Source organism: Symphalangus syndactylus, chromosome 7, assembly GCF_028878055.3.
Source record: "Symphalangus syndactylus isolate Jambi chromosome 7, NHGRI_mSymSyn1-v2.1_pri, whole genome shotgun sequence".
In the NCBI taxonomy this organism is placed as follows: Eukaryota; Metazoa; Chordata; class Mammalia; order Primates; family Hylobatidae; genus Symphalangus; species Symphalangus syndactylus.
The window spans coordinates 92,192,755-92,208,825 of NC_072429.2; the positions used below are offsets into that span (position 1 = coordinate 92,192,755).

A 16,071-nucleotide genomic window follows, 5' to 3' on the forward strand; every position below is an offset into this window, starting at 1 on the left:
TTATACTTAACTAAGAAAAAATCGCTAAAGTAGATTTAATTTATACTTAAACCAACATTTAGTAAAATAAATAAAATTATATATTGGAATCATCAGTCACTAGAGTTACAAAAATTACAAGTTTATTAATGATAAATTTTCTTCACAATTTTGTTTTTCATGAAAATGCTTAAGACATTTTTCATGAAGTCATCTTTGGAATTTTTACAAAATGTAGGCAGATATTTCTAATGGTGGTATATCATTTTATTTATCTATTGTGCAGATGTATACATCTGCTCTATAACACTCTCTTTAGCTTATTGCCACAGCATTAGAAAGAAAATGGCAAGCTGTTTCCAGAAAACTGATTCTCATCTGCATCCTTTAAGACAAAAGGATGTCTTCTGGCATAAAAAGAAAGGGAAATATACAAAGACAAAAAGATCAAATGGGCGATACAATTTGAAGTTTCTTTAAAAACTATTGTTGGAACCAGAATTGCAAATTTTAGCTGGAAGATATTGTCAATTATACAGATTTTAAAACAACAACAACAACAACAACTCCAAAAGGCAACTCATGGGGAATGGCATGATTTAATGAAGATCTCTAAGGCAGAGAGCTAGTTTTCCCTACCACTTGGCATCAGAATCAGAAAATAACTCTTCTATAGAAATATCCAAAATGCGGAGGGACTATTTGCAAATTTTACATAAATTTGTGAAGTTACTTCCTAGAAGATGTGATTACAAACAAGTAAAAATCTAGCACATCTAACTCTCAGGTAGTTCGACATCAAATTTGTTATATGAGACATCAGAACATTTATAAATGGACAATCAGGAAGGCTTTTTTGACAGTAAACCAGCAACATCTACTGTCTGGAAATGGAAATAGCAATGGAAGGCATTTCCTACACTGTATGAATGGGGCCCTGGGAAAAGGCGGTGCATTGTCACAGGTGCAGCTAAGATGTGAAGCAAAGTGAGCCTGGCTGGTGAGAAGTTGAGTACTCTGCAGAATAAAGAGGAGGAAGAGAAGAAAAACAGAAAGAGGGGGGTTACTTAGCGCAAGCACTGAACCTGCAAAGATACCAAGTAAGGAGGGAGGAAGGCAGGGTGCTGGGGACAGTGTCACCAGCAAGAATTATTTTTTTTTCTCTGAGCACTTAGCTCTTTTCAGAGAAAATCTCCCTCCTGTGCCATCTACTTTATATCTTTCCGTTCTCTCCTTTCCCACTCTCCTCCCTAACTGCATCTCCTGCAAATCTTTTTGAACTGAAAACTATTGATGATCTGAGGTTTTTTAAATTGCTTCATAAATCAAGGAATTTCTAGCTTTAAGATAATACAGCGAACATTTGCAGCTAGACCCACCCTTGCAGGCCATCTACTCTGTATTTAACAGATGAAGAAACAAGCTAAGAAAATTTGGGTGATGTTGGGGTCACCCCACTGGTGAGCGACAAAACCCAATCTGGATACCAGATTTCCTCACGGATTGGGCCCAGTAAGAATAAATTTCCCTGTAAGGTGGCCATACCTGCAAAAGAGTCCTCAAAAGTTTCCACACCCCTACTTTGTTTCTATTTCTTTTGCATGTGCTTGGAATTTCAGAAGCTAAACAGAATTATACATTTTCCTCATACACACTTTCCTCATTTTCTTTGAACTATTTTGAGGAAAATCAGAATTTAGTATGAATACATAGCTTAGAAAGAAAATAAAATGGGCAGTTATCTCTAAGTCAATGTATCTAATATGATATATTTCTGAAAAGAAGAAATCTAAATTTTAAGTTTTTATGGTCTTTTTTTAACACACACAACAAAAGGAAACACCTAGCTTTTTATCTTTAATTCCTTCTGTCTTTATGCAATTTTCTGCCATAACACTGTCACTCACTGTGGAATGAAATTTCCTAGACGATCAGGAAATAGTCTTTTTTTTTTTTTAAAGCAAGTAGCTTAAGATGGGCTGGGTGTTTGGCTTTATGGTAAAGTTTCTAAATGATAGTTTTAATTAATCAGTGTTCTAAAGATGATGTATCTCCTAATATGTACTTTATCTGCAAGTATAAAGCTCTAAACAAACCTTTCCTTTTTAACACCCTTTTATTGTAATTAGTTCAACCATTGTGAAAGACAGTGTGGCGATTCCTCAAGGATCTAGAACCAGAAATACCATTTGACCCAGCAATCCCATTACTGGGTATATACCCAAAGGATTATAAATCATGCTACTATAAAGACACATGCACACGTATGTTTATTGTGGCACTATTGACAATAGCAAAGACTTGGAACCAACCCAAATGCCATCAATGATAGACTGGATTAAGAAAATGTGGCACATATACATCATGGAATACTATGCAGCCATAAAAAAGGATGAGTTCATGTCCTTTGCAGGCACATGGATGAAGCTGGTAACCATCATTCTCAGCAAACTAACACAGGAACAGAAAACCAAACACCGCATGTTCTCACTCATGAGTGGGTGTTGAACAATGAGAACACATGGACACAGGGCGGGGAACATCACACACTGGGGCCTGTCAGGGGGTGGGGGGCTAGGGAAAGGATAGCATTAGGAGAAATGTAGATGACAAGTTGATGGATGCAGCAAACCACCATGGCAAGTGTATACCTATGTAACACACCTGCACGTTCTGCACATGTGAAAAAAGAAAGGAAGACTTTATTCCCCTTTTTTTCCAGAAACACCCTGGAGAGGAAATTTTGAATGTCAAAATTTAAAAGCTATCCAGTTGTTTTTTGTGGTCCTTCTATAAACAACAGATAACAAGGCCAGGGTATTATTCAAATCCATTCTAGGTTTAGAAGATAACAGTGTTGAATTTTACCTGACCCCTGTCCTCCCAGAAGACATCAAAGCTTAAATGATTAATGCCCCCACCTTTTTGTGTTCCATAAAATTGTTTCCTGCAAAGAACCACCCTTTCTACAGGACATAGGTAAGACTTATGGACACCTCTTTTTCACCTATGACAAGATCAGACACAGACCCTCCAAAGTATCTTTTTTTGGCTCATAAATGATTCGCTTACAGTAAATGAACTTCTTGTCCCTATTGATCAATAGGAACAAAATGATTGTTGGCCAAACTAATCCTTCCCCCAGGTCCCTGAACTTTAGCCCACCCTCTGCCTAAGCCACGGTCTCACCCCTATTTATGGCTGTTTACTGGAAAATAGGCTGGATCACGATAAAACGCTCCCTGTTCCATGGCCCTATACACTACTTTCATTCCACTTCCTCACACCAGCTCTTCCTTGCCTCATTCACTCCTCTTATTTAAAAAAAAAAAAAAAAAAAAAAAACCTTTTTAGGGCTGGGCATGGTGGCTCATGCGTGTAATCCCAGCACTTTGGGAGGCTGAGGCAGGCGAATCACCTGAGGTCAGGAGTTCGAGACCAGCCTGGCCAACATGGTGAAACTTCATCTCTACTAAAAATACAAAAAATTAGCCAGGCATGGTGCCAGGTGCCTGTAATCCCAGCTACTCGGGAGGCTGAGACAGAAGAATCTATTGAACCTGGAAGGCAGAGATTTCAGTGAGCAGGAAAACATCCTTTTAACCTAATTCTTGAAATACCAGAAGATTTTATGGTCTCAGCATTCTCCTTATTGCAACAGTTCCCCTCTCCCTACTGCAATAATCTCTTCCCCTCCTTGCAATAAACCTTTTGAATAAACTGCCTCCTTAGTAATCCTGGATTTGTTTTTTATTTGACAAAACCAAGAATTCTAATTTAAGCTGAGGTTAATTGACTAAATAAATCAGAGTTTAATAAGATAAACCCTTCTTGCTCTAGAAGCAAAACTCTATAATGTTCCTAAGATTATTCCTATTCCTCTTATTTTTTTCTTTACTCCAAAATAAAATTGCAAAACTTTTCAAGGGCAAGGCTTTATGGGAAATATTTGCATTCAGATTAATGAAAGGTGAAATTAATTTTTATTTTACAAATTCTACTAAAACTCTCAGTATTTTCCAAGTCTCGTCGTGGCATATCAAATTACCCAAATTTGCCCAGATCCAAGTTTACCTTCAATGAATGAAAGAACTGCTTCTTTAGTATAGGCTCACTAGAACTTCATGCAACTCACTATTTTGCAATAGAGTGAGAAATCTAAATGTTTCCATTCAAAATTCCTGTCAACAGGCTTAGTTCTCAGTTGTTTACCAGCAAAGAAATCTAATTTTTCAATGACAAAAAAACACATTGTGAGGCCTAGTACTACCGCAAATCTTCAGGACACTTCTACGGCCAGAAGTGACCAATACCATATGCCACATTATGTAAACAAATATGTACCAATGGGCTCAATTGTATAAACCACAGGAGGAAACAAAAATGATGAGCTGAACAGATGTCTTTGAAACATAATCATTTCTCTGGCAATCCAGGAGACAAAGACCCTTTGGTCTGCGGAAATAAGTTGGAAATCTTTATACACTCACTCTTTATTAAAAAAAAAAAAAGATTGCAAACACCAATGAGACAATTAGTTGGCTTTTCATAAGCTTAACTGATCTAGGTAAATGTGAATTAATTTAGCTAGTGCCTTTCTACACATGTTGGAAGGAATATTCATTTCCCTTGACATTAGTTCTAGGCTCAGATCCAATGCCTATATACTCTGATTCATTTCTACTGTATTTATTTAATGCTGTGATCTATTTATTCCTTTATTTATTAAATATTTGTAGGCCTCCTACTGTGTGCTAAGCACTAGGGATACAGCTGTGAACAAAATACACAAAAATCTCTATCCTCATGGAACTTGCAATCTAGACAGGAAATAAACCAGATGAGTTTTTAAAATATAGAATGCTAGATGTATGATGTGCTAAGGAAAAAATAGTAATGAAGCAGAAAAAGGAGCTACATAATGTTGTGGTACAGGATGATTTTAGTCACTGAAACGGTGACTTCTTTATTTTTATTTTTTATTTTTTTATTATTTTATTTGAGACAGGGTCTCACTTTGTCACCCAGGCTGGAGTGCAGTGGAGCAATCATGGCTCACTGCACCCTCAACCTCCTGGGCTCAAGCGATCCCCTGGCCTCAGCCTCTCGAGTAGCTGGGACTACAGGTTCCTGCCACCATGCCTGGCTAATTTTTGTATTTTTTATAGAGATGGGGTTTCACCACCTTGTCCAGGCTGGTCTCAAGGGATCTACACATCTCAGCCTCCCAAAGTGCTGGGATTACAACTGTCAGCCACTGAACCCGGCCAAAAAGGTGATTTTTGAGTTAAGATCTCAATGAAGAGAAAAAAACTAGCCCTTTGTCAGATGAGTAGGTTGCAAAAATTTTCTCCCATTGTGTAGGTTGCCTGTTCACTCTGATGATAGTTTCTTTTGCTGTGCAGAAGCTCTTTAGTTTAATGAGATCCCATTTGTCAATTTTGGCTTTTGTTGCCATTGCTTTTGGTGTTTTAGACATGAAGTCCTTGCCCACGCCTATGTCCTGAATGGTATTGCCTAGGTTTTCTTGTAGGATTTTAATGGTTTTAGGTCTAACATATAAGTCTTTAATCCATCTTGAATTAATTTTTGTATAAGGTGTAAGGAAGGGATCCAGTTGCAGCTTTCTACATATGGCTAGCCAGTTTTCCCAGCACCATTTATTGAATAGGGAATCCTTTCCCCATTTCTTGTTTTTGTCAGGTTTGTCAAAGATCAGATAGTTGTAGCTATGCGGCATCATTTCTGAGGGCTCTGTTCTGTTCCATTGATCTATGTCTCTGTTGTGGTACCAGTACCATGCTGTTTTGGTTACTGTAGCCTTGTAGTATAGTTTAAAGTCAGGTAGCGTGATGCCTCCAGCTTTGTTCTTTTGGCTTAGGATTGACTTGGCGATGCGGGCTCTTTTTTGGTTCCATATGAACTTTAAAGTAGTTTTTTCCAATTCTGTGAAGATACACCATGGAATACTATGCAGCCATAAAAAATGATGAGTTCGTGTCCTTTGTAGGGACATGGATGAAACTGGAAAACATCATTCTCAGTAAACTATCGCAAGGACAAAAAACCAAACACCGCATGTTCTCACTCATAGGTGGGAATTGAACAATGAGAACTCATGGACACAGGAAGGGGAACATCACGCTCCGGGGACTGTTGTGGGGTGGGGGGAGGGGGGAGGGACAGCATTAAGAGATACACCTAATGCTAAATGACGAATTAATGGGTGCAGGAAATCAACATGGCACATGGATACATATGTAACAAACCTGCACATTGTGCACATGTACCCTAAAACCCTAAAGTATAATAAAAAAAAAAAAAAAAAAAAAAAAAAAAACTAGCCATGCCAGTATGTGGGGGCAACACTCCTGGCCAAGGGAGCAGCAAGTGCAAAGGCCTAGAGGTAGAAACTCTGCTACCTGCAGTGCTGAGCACTGCAGAGGATAGAAGGAGAAATCAACTCCAAGAGCTTAACATCTAGTCAAGAAGGTTAGCACACAAAAGTCCTGAAACTAACACTATGTAAACTTTTTAAGAGTTAAAAGAAAGATGCAAACATGACTCCATAGCAGTTCAGGAAAGGAAGCAATCATATTGTTGAGAAGGCTCAGCTGGTAGGGCCAGGTGGGGTTGGGAGTTAAAAACACTCCATAGAGGGGCCAGGCACAGTGGTTCACACCTGTAGTCCCACACTTTGGGAGGCTGAGGCAAGAGGATCATTTGAGCCCAGGAGGTCAAGACCAGCCCGGGCAACACAGTGAGATGTGAGACCCCATCTCTACAAAAAAATTAAAAATTAGCCAGACTTGGTGACCCACAACTGTAGTCCCAGTGACTTGGGAGTCTGAGGTGGGAGGATCACTTGAGCCCAGGAGGTTGAGGCTGCAGTGAAATATAATCACACCCTGCAATAGAGTGAGACTCTGTCTCAAAAACAAGTTAAAAAATAAAATTAATATTTTTTTCAACACTCCATAGGAGCTTAAGTTTAAGAGGAGTCTTTACAGAGCATGTGGGTCAATGAAGTGGGACCCAGGGGCCAACTAGAGTCAGGACCAAAAAAGGGAAAAACATATAAATATTAAATATTATGCAGATATATAAATGTACAAATATTATATGTAATATGTATTGTACATATAAAATGTAATATAAATATATATTGTACATATAAAACGTTATATTACATATAAAGTGTACAAATACTATATGTAATACAAATATGCATTTATCTTATGTAATGTTTGTATTACATGTAAAATGTTTGGCCATATATTAAATATATACTATTTCCCCATGCATAGAACTTTCCTTGGTACCTCAAATGTGTTATGAGTAGGGCTTCTTCTTACATTCATTAATTGAGAAAAAGAGGTGGAAAGTTATTTGTCAAATATAAAGTCCTCACTGAGTTCAGTGGCTCACACCTGTAATCCCAGCACATTGGGAGGCCAAGGCAGGTGGATCACTTCAGGCCAGGAGTTTGAGGCCAGCCTGGCCAACATGGCAAGACTAAAAATACAAAAATTAGCTGGGTGTGGTGGCACACGCCTATAATCCCAGCTACTCAGGAGGCTGAGGCACAAGAACCGCTTGAACCTGGGAGGTGGAGGTTGCAGTGAGCCAAGATTGCACCACTGCATTCCAGCCTGGGTGACAGGGTGAGACCCTGTCCCACAAAAAAATAAAAAAATAAAGTCCTATAAGTGGAAGGTGAGGGGGGGAGAGAAAATGGAAGCCAGCTCTTAATTTGGAACCCAAAAGGGTCCAGATAATTATTTTCTCTCCCTTTGGCCAAAGACAACTATTGAGCAATATCAGGAAATGTATACCTCCTTTCATAGTTCCCTCCATCCCAACTCTAGACTTCTGACTTTACTACAATCATCCTTTCTTATGTCCAGAATCGATACCTTCCCTCCCTTGGCAGGAAAACATCTCTCTTCCTCCTCACCCTTGTGGACTCCTTTCCCTTCAGTTATCAGTCTGTGCCAGGCATTTACTAGGGTCTGGGGAATTTAACCATGAACAAGAAATAATTATTGGCCTCAACGAGGTGGAGGCCAAGACAAGTAAACAGACAACTGAAACATCGTGCGACAGTGATGACAATACAGAATGATGCCACCTACAGGGCTGTGGAAGCATAGGAGAGGAGAGAGGAAGACCCCAGGAGCAAGGGATTTACAAGCTAAGACATGGGGAATGAGTCTTGGAAGAAAGGCTAACTCTTCTTCCCTAATCTGAAGAAGGTTGGCCAAGAAAGTAAGCCTCCTAAAGTGTTAATAATGAATGGTAGGACAATGCATTTTCCTTCAGGAGTGTTTACTTTTTTTTTCTTTTTTTTTTTTTTGACAAAGTCTCACTCTTGTCTCCCAGGCTGGAGTGCAATGGTGCAGTCTCGGCTCACTGCAACATCCGCCTCCCAGGTTCAAGCGATTCTCCTGCCTCAGCCTCCAGAGCAGCTGGTATTACAGGCGCCTGCCACCACGTCTGGCTAATTTTTGTATTTTTAGTAGACACGGGGTTTCACCATGTCGGCAAGGCTGGTCTTGAACTCCTGACCTCAGGCAATCCACCCGCCTCAGCCTCCCAAAGTGCTGGGATTACAGGTGTGAGCCACCGCATGCGGCCTCTTTTCTTTTTGCAAGGCAAATGGTTTGGCTGGGATAGTCAAGAGTGGGGTTCTCTCGACTTCCTTTCTGGTGTTTTGCACATTTCTTATTTTTAAAGAGTAGTAGCTGCTCTTTTAAAGTCATGAAAAACAGCTAATATGAGAGTTATTCTAAATAAAAGAAATGGACCCCGGGTGGTGGCCCCATGAGAGGAGACATTTTGGAAGAAAGTCTTTAGAGAGTACCAAGAGGCCCCCTCCTAGCATAAGGCTGCCTTAGTTATGCCCGTGCCATCAATAACCCAGCCCGAAAAAGAGCCTCGGCAGGAGTTAGACCTCTCCCACCACTCAGCAGCCTGGAGGGTAAAATTCTTCCACGGCCCCCCTCCACCCTTCCTGTAGCACTGACTGTCCCGGCCCAGGCACCCCTACTCTTCTTCATGAGTAATGCCTACCCTCCTCACTTTGGGTTAGTGTCTGCACAGTGGTTAATAGAGAACTATGGATTTCCTCAACTTTAAAATTCATGTCCTTTAGAATGCTAGGGATCTTGTGTCTCACTTCCAATTCTTCCATTTGATTTAAGGAAATTAGATTTAAGGCTAAGTTTGCCCATAAGGTTATCTAAGAATTAGTGATAAAATCTAGTAATTGATAGCACAACAGGGTGACTACAGTCAACAGTAATTTATTGTACATTTTTAAGTAACTAAAAGTACAATTGGATTGTTTGTAACACAAGGAAGAATAAATGCTTGAGAGGACGGATATCTTACTTACCCTGATGTGATCATTATGAATTGCATGCCCATATCAAATTATCTCATGTGCCCCATGAATATATATACCTACTATGCACTCACAAAAAATAAAAATAAAAGTAAAACTTGTAAAAAAAAAAAAAAAAGAATTAATAAGTTGCTATTTATTGCTATTTTAAGTTCTTTAAAGACTAAACAGAGATAGTACTATTCTATGTATTATCTCTTTTAAAATGCTCTAAAGGTACCCCCTAAATCTTTATTTATAGTATGTGCAAACATACTTTTTTACAACCTAGAAAACCTAAATTAATACTTACGTTGGTGGTCATTTTTTATACTTCTTTCTTTCTTTAATATTTGAAAAAATATTTTTACATACATGAATTTTTTTATAGAGAGAGACAGGGGTCTTGCTGTGTTGCCCAGGCTGGTTTTGAACTCCTGGACTCAAGTGATCTTCCCACTTCAGCCTCCCCAAAGTGCTGGGATTACAGGCACAAATCACCATGCCCAGCCAATATATGGATTTTTTTTTTTTTTTTTTTGGAAGAGGCAAGGTCTTGCTCTGTCACAGGCTGAAGTGCAGTGATAAGATCATAGCTCACTGCAACCTCAAACTTCTGGGCTCAAATGATCTTCCTGCCTCAGCCTCTTGCATAGCTGGGACTACAGGCATGTGCCACCATGCCCAGCTAATTTTTATTTTTATTTTTGTAGAGACAGGGTCTTGCTATGTTGCCCAGACTAGTCTCGAACTCCTGGCCTCAAGGGATCCTCCCGCCTCAGCCTCCCAAAGTGTTGCAATTACAGGCATGAGCCATAGTACCAGGCCATGAATTTTAAATTGCATTGCTAATTAAAAATATATCAGCATAAATACATACCCATTTTATTCCATTCTCTAGTTGTGATAAAAGCAATTAAAATATTTTTAAACAATACTCAAGACCTGGCATATTAACATATTATAAAATCAAAGTGAAAAAATATTAGTGATGCTGACATTTATATTAAGATTCAGATCACGATGACATTACATGTTCTTTGTGTAAATTTAATATTTTAAAGCAATACTTTTAAGTTTTACTTTTAGCTTGAAAGTAATTTTATTCTGAAAGAATAAAGAAAAGACCAAGGAAGATTTCCATTGTCTTATTTGGGGGCTTATTAATTACAATTAAACAGAAAAGCTACATCTACAATTTTCATTTGCCCTATCCATAGTTCAAAAGCAATCGTTTGCTGCCCCCTGCTGTAAAGAGATTCCTTATCTTTCAATAAAACTGACTTTAAAAGAAAAAAATTACTTTTGCAAAGAATTGCAGTATCATACTTTATTGTATTTTAAGTCTAAATATCAAATATCATGGCTTCTTTGGCATGTGGATTTAGAATTTTTTCTTTTAATTTTCATTTCTATGACTTTTTTTCTGGTTATCTTTTGGTCATTGTTTGCTAACTTCATTGCTCTGTGGTCAAGCATTTTCTGGGACAAACATGGCCCCATGTGTGGTTGGATTTTATAGTTAGGAAATGCTGTTTCATCATGTTCAATCTGCATGTAGTTATTGAACTGCCTGCTTGAACTGTATTTATGAGAGCTCTGGTGGTGGCTTCATCATTTCTCCTTAGAGTTCTGTCCCTTTATTTTTTTTTTCATTTTTTTGAGGCTATGTTTTATACATACACACACCTCTTTCTTGATCTTTTTATTATGTAATACTTTATTTTTCTCTATGAGCCTTTTTGCCTTAATCTATTGTTTGATACTGACATTCGAAGCAGCTTTCTTTTCTTTTTCCTTACCTTGTATATTCTTTTATTTCCATTCTTACTGTATTCTATTTTAGATGTCTCTTGTACATAACACAAAATTGGATTGATCTATTCTGTGAATATTTATATTTTAGTTAAAGCATTTAATCCATTAACATCTTCTGTATTAATATATTTGAATGTTACATTTGTCTTTTTTCTTTTCTCTAGCTTCCTTTGCATATTTTCATCATTTTCCTTTTTTATTTTCTGTACATTTTGAATTTATTTACTCTATTATTTCAGTAGTTGTTCTAAACAATTCTTACCCATGCTTGTTCATTAAATCTAGGTTCGGATATATCTTAGTCTCCTGATTTACGTGATTTTCTTATCATGCATTTTTGGGTTTTTTTATTGATATATCATAGTTGCACACATTTAGTTCTGTCTTTTTTTAAATATCAGAAGAAATTTTTATTGTTGTTGCATACTGTCATTTCTTGTTTCATTATACTTTCACATTTGCCATTTTGAGTGCTTTACTTGATTCTTACACTCTGATGTAATTCTTATACTCTTTGCTTTGGTTAAGTAATCAAAGGATTAGTTCTTTCTCCCTGAAGTACATCTTTGATAATGTCTCTTTTCTGTGGGTTGCAAGCCCAAAGATACTGTTTTTCCCTCTTTCTTGTGGACATTTTTGGTGGTTATAAGATTTTATATTTTATTTCAGAACTATGAAGATATTCCACTATCTTCTGGCTTCCACGGTTGCTAATGAGAAGTCAGATGTTGGTCTAATGTTTGTTTCTTTAAAGCAGTGGTTCTTGGGGTGTGGTCTCCTGACCAGCAGCATCAGCATCACCTGGGAACTTGTTAGAAATACATACTCTTTGACCCCACACCCCAGATGTTCTGAATCAGAAACCTGGGGATGGGGCCTAGAAATGTGAGATTTTTGTTTTGTTTTGTTTTGTTTTGAAACAGGGTCTTGCTATGTTGCCCAGTCTGGTCTCGAACTCCTGCGTGCAAGTGATCCACCCACCTTGGCCCCCCAACATGCTGGGATTACAGGTGTGAGCCACTGTGCCTGGGATTGGTTTGTTTCTTAATAGATATTTACAGTGTGTTTTAACAAGACCTCCAGGTGACTTTGATGTAACTTAAAGTTTGAGAACTATTGCTTAAAAGGTAACCTGTCTTTTTTCCTCTGGTTGCTGCTAAGATATTCTTTTTACCATTGGTATTCTCTGGTTCCTTGTGCCTAAGATTTCTTTTTATCTCTTCAATCTGTTTACATTTTCCTCCTGAAATGAAAAATCTACAGCCACTATATTTTGCATTAATTGCCTGTGCTCCTTCTCTGTCTCTCATAGGTAACTCCAGTTAGAAATGGTTCAGTTCTTTATCTTCTGCCCCCCCATGGTTCTTAGCTGTATTTATGTTTCTCAACTCTTTTTCTGCTTGCCTTTCATTTATTGCTATGAGTAGCTTTTAAACTTCAGCCTTCATAAAAATTTCATGTAGAGTTTGTTAAAGTACTAATTCATCAGCCCGCCCCACAGAGTCTTACTTAATTGAATGTCGATATGATCTGGGTATCAGAATTACTTAAAGTGCTCCAGGGGACATTTATGCAGCAGAATGTATTTAAGAAACAAATTCTTTTTTTTTTTTTTTTTTTTTTTTTTTGGCTGTGTGTAATCTAAAAGCTAGTTACTTAGGGCTTTTGTTGTGGGTTTCCATTTTGCTTTTATTTTAGCAGTTGTAATTGTCCTTTAGAAATCATAAATTTTTAATTTCTATATTTATTTATATATTTATATATTTTATATATATAATTTAATATATATATTTTGGGGGGGGTTGAGACAGGGTCTCATTCTGTCACCCAGGCTGGAAGTGCAGTGGCATGATCTCAGCTCACTGCAACCTCCACCTCTCAGGTTCAAGTGATCCTCCCACCTCAGCCTCCCAAATAGCTGGGACTACAGGCATGCACCACCATGCTTGGCTAATTGTTTTGTATTTTTAGTAGAGATAGGGTTTTACCATGTTGGCCAGGCTGGTCTTGAACTCCTGACCTCAAATGACCTTCCCGCCTCAGTCCCCCGAAGTGCTGGGATTACAGGCATAAGCCACCCTGCCGGGCCTACATTTATGTGAATAAAAGTGGTAGAAATAGTCCTAGTAAGGACAGAAATACCAGTCAGCAAAAGTAACAAAAGAATTATTCTCTCTATAATATTTACATCTGCAAATTCTGAATATCCTGGGACACTGTGATTAAGTTGAATATGGGGATAAAATCAAATATTGCAAGAATTACGGTCACAAGAGAGCTCATAATGGAACAGTTTGGAGCAACATTTGTTTTGGACCACAAACTTGATGGAGGAGGAAGATCTAAAACTGAGGAGCAGGGCTGGGTCGAGGGGGAGGTTTGTGAGTGCAGTGTCAGACGCCACTCACTCTGAGCCAGCCCTGTGCTTGTCTGACTGGCACTGGAAGTGCCTCCTTAAATACTGCACACTTATCTAGCAGCCTGGGTTGCCTCATCCCAGTCCTGGCCCTGGTGAAAAGAAAAACAGATCCCAATAAGAATAGAGTAAGATTTGTAGAAACAGAAAAATAGAACTGCTTTTGCCATGCTGTAAAGAAAATTAAAAGAGAAATTAAGCAGCCTTAACATCTCTGAAAAAATTAACCTATCTGTTCTAACTTATCCATGGTGACAGTATTCTGATTATCCTGGTTTTGTTTCTTGTATCACATAGAAACGGGGCAGAACGTCTCTGAGTTCATAGATCCTACAGCTGTTCCAGACTCCCTATTCCACATCCTGCCAGAGTCACTTAGATGCCGAAATCTTTTGCATTTGTATTCAGGGCCACTAGTTCTTTGAGACCCTCTGATATAGTTTGGATGTGTATCCCCACGCAAATCTCATATGGAAATATAATTCCCAGTGTTGGAGGTGGGGCCTGGTAGGAGGTGATTGGATTGTGGGGGCGGATTTCTCAAGAATGGTTTAGGAGAATACACACCAGGGAGAAGGGTTACGAGTGCAGCGACTGCGGAAAAGCCTTCAACGACCCTTCAACCCGTAGGAGCCATGCAAGAACTCACCTCAAAGAGAAGCCCTTTGACTGCAGTCAGTGTGGAAATGCATTCTGGACCCTCTCAGCCCTGAAAATCCACATGAGACTTCACACTGGTGAGAGCCCTTACAAGTGTGATAAATGCAGGAAGGCATACGGCCGGAGCTGCCACCTCATTGCACACAAAAGAACGCACACCGGAGAGAGGCCCTGTAAGTGTCACGACAGTGGGAAAGTTTTCCGGCACCCCTCCACCTCAAAAAGCACGTGAGGAATCACACGCGGGAGAAGCCCTACGCATGCGCGCAGTGCGGCAAAGCCTTCCGCTGGAAGTCGAACTTTAATTTGCACAAGAAGAACCACATGGCGGAGAAGACCTATCGTGTCCCGGAGGAAACACATCAGAATTCACAATGTCAAGAAACCCGTGGAATGTCGGCGGTGTAGGAAAACCTTCCGAAACCAGTCCATCCTTAAGACTCACAGGAACTCTCACGCTGGAGAGAAACTATACGGCTGCGATCTCGGCGGGAAAGCGTTCAGCGGGAGCTCAAGCCTCACTACGTGCAGGAAGATACACACACAAGAGAGACGTTACGAATGCTTCACCTGCAGGAAAGTCTTCAGTGATTATTTATCCCGGCGGAGGCACACGAGCATTCACCTTGTAAAGAAACGCGTTGAGAGTAGGCAGTGTGACAAAGCCTTCAGGAACCAGTCAACGCTGAAGACGCACATGCAAAGCCACATGAGAGAGAAACCGTAGGAATGCCATCACTGTGGGAAAGCCTCCAGCATCAGCTCCAACCTGAACGTGCACAGAAGGATCCACACCAGGGAGAAGCCCTATGAATGCCTTGTCTTCGGGAAAGCCTTCAGCGATCATTATTCCTTCAGGAGCCACGTGAAAACTCACCGGGGAGAGAAGCTCTTTGAGTCGTCCGTGTGGAAAAGGCTCCAGTGAGCAGGCCTGCTTTAAAGAAACAGGATTACTCAGACCAGAAACAGATCTCACGGGTGTAGGAGGAAGCCTCTGTGAGCCCGCACCTTACTGGGTGCAAAAGAATCCAAGTAACGGGAAAAGTCCAATTCCTGTAAAAACTGTGGGAAGACGAGGTGTTCTTATCCCTTAGGAGATTTGTGAGAACTCACGCTGGGTGAGAGAGGGTGAAAATGTACATCTGTAGCATGGAGAAGCCTTCAGGGCACATTCAGCTCTTAACAAACACAGAAGGACTTAAGGCGAGAAACCCTAGCTTGGCATTTAATGTCAAAATGACTTCAGCACCACTTCTAGCCTCTGGGCCCATGAGTAATAACAAGCACACTAGGGAGAATCTCTGTAAATGCAGTGGCTGGGGAAACCCTTCCTGGTCTCACTCGATTCCTCATGACAGAAATCACACTGAAGAGAGAAATCAGTGAAATAAGGAATGTGGGAAGGTCATGAAGAGGTCCGCAACCATGGCTGGCTGTCTATGGTATGGTTTGCAAGCTAACAATAGCTGGTCCATCTTTAAAGAGGAAGAATGTGTGATAGAGAACATATATGGCCAACGAAGTCTGAAATACTTCCTGTCATCTGTCCCTTTCCGGAGAAACTTGGCTGACCCTTTGTCTACAGCAGGGGTCCTCAGCCAGGCCGCAATTTTTCTGTCCAGGTGTCATTTGGCAATGTCTGGAGACATTTTTGGTGTTAGAACTGGGGGAAGATGCTCCTGACTTGTAGTAGGAAGATATCAGGGATGCTGCTGAGTACCCTCCAGTGCACAGGAGCCCCCCACAACAAAGAGTTATGTGCCCCCAAACGTCACTGTTGCTGAGGTTGAAAATAATCATGCAGCCATTCTTC

The 16,071-nt window shown here is 39.7% G+C and overlaps 1 pseudogene; it reads left to right on the top strand.

The window, feature by feature from the left end:
• The first annotated feature begins 13,415 nt into the window (after positions 1-13,415).
• On the top strand, positions 13,416-15,573 carry LOC134737082 (zinc finger protein 317-like; annotated as a pseudogene).
• Positions 15,574-16,071: the final 498 nt, after the last annotated feature.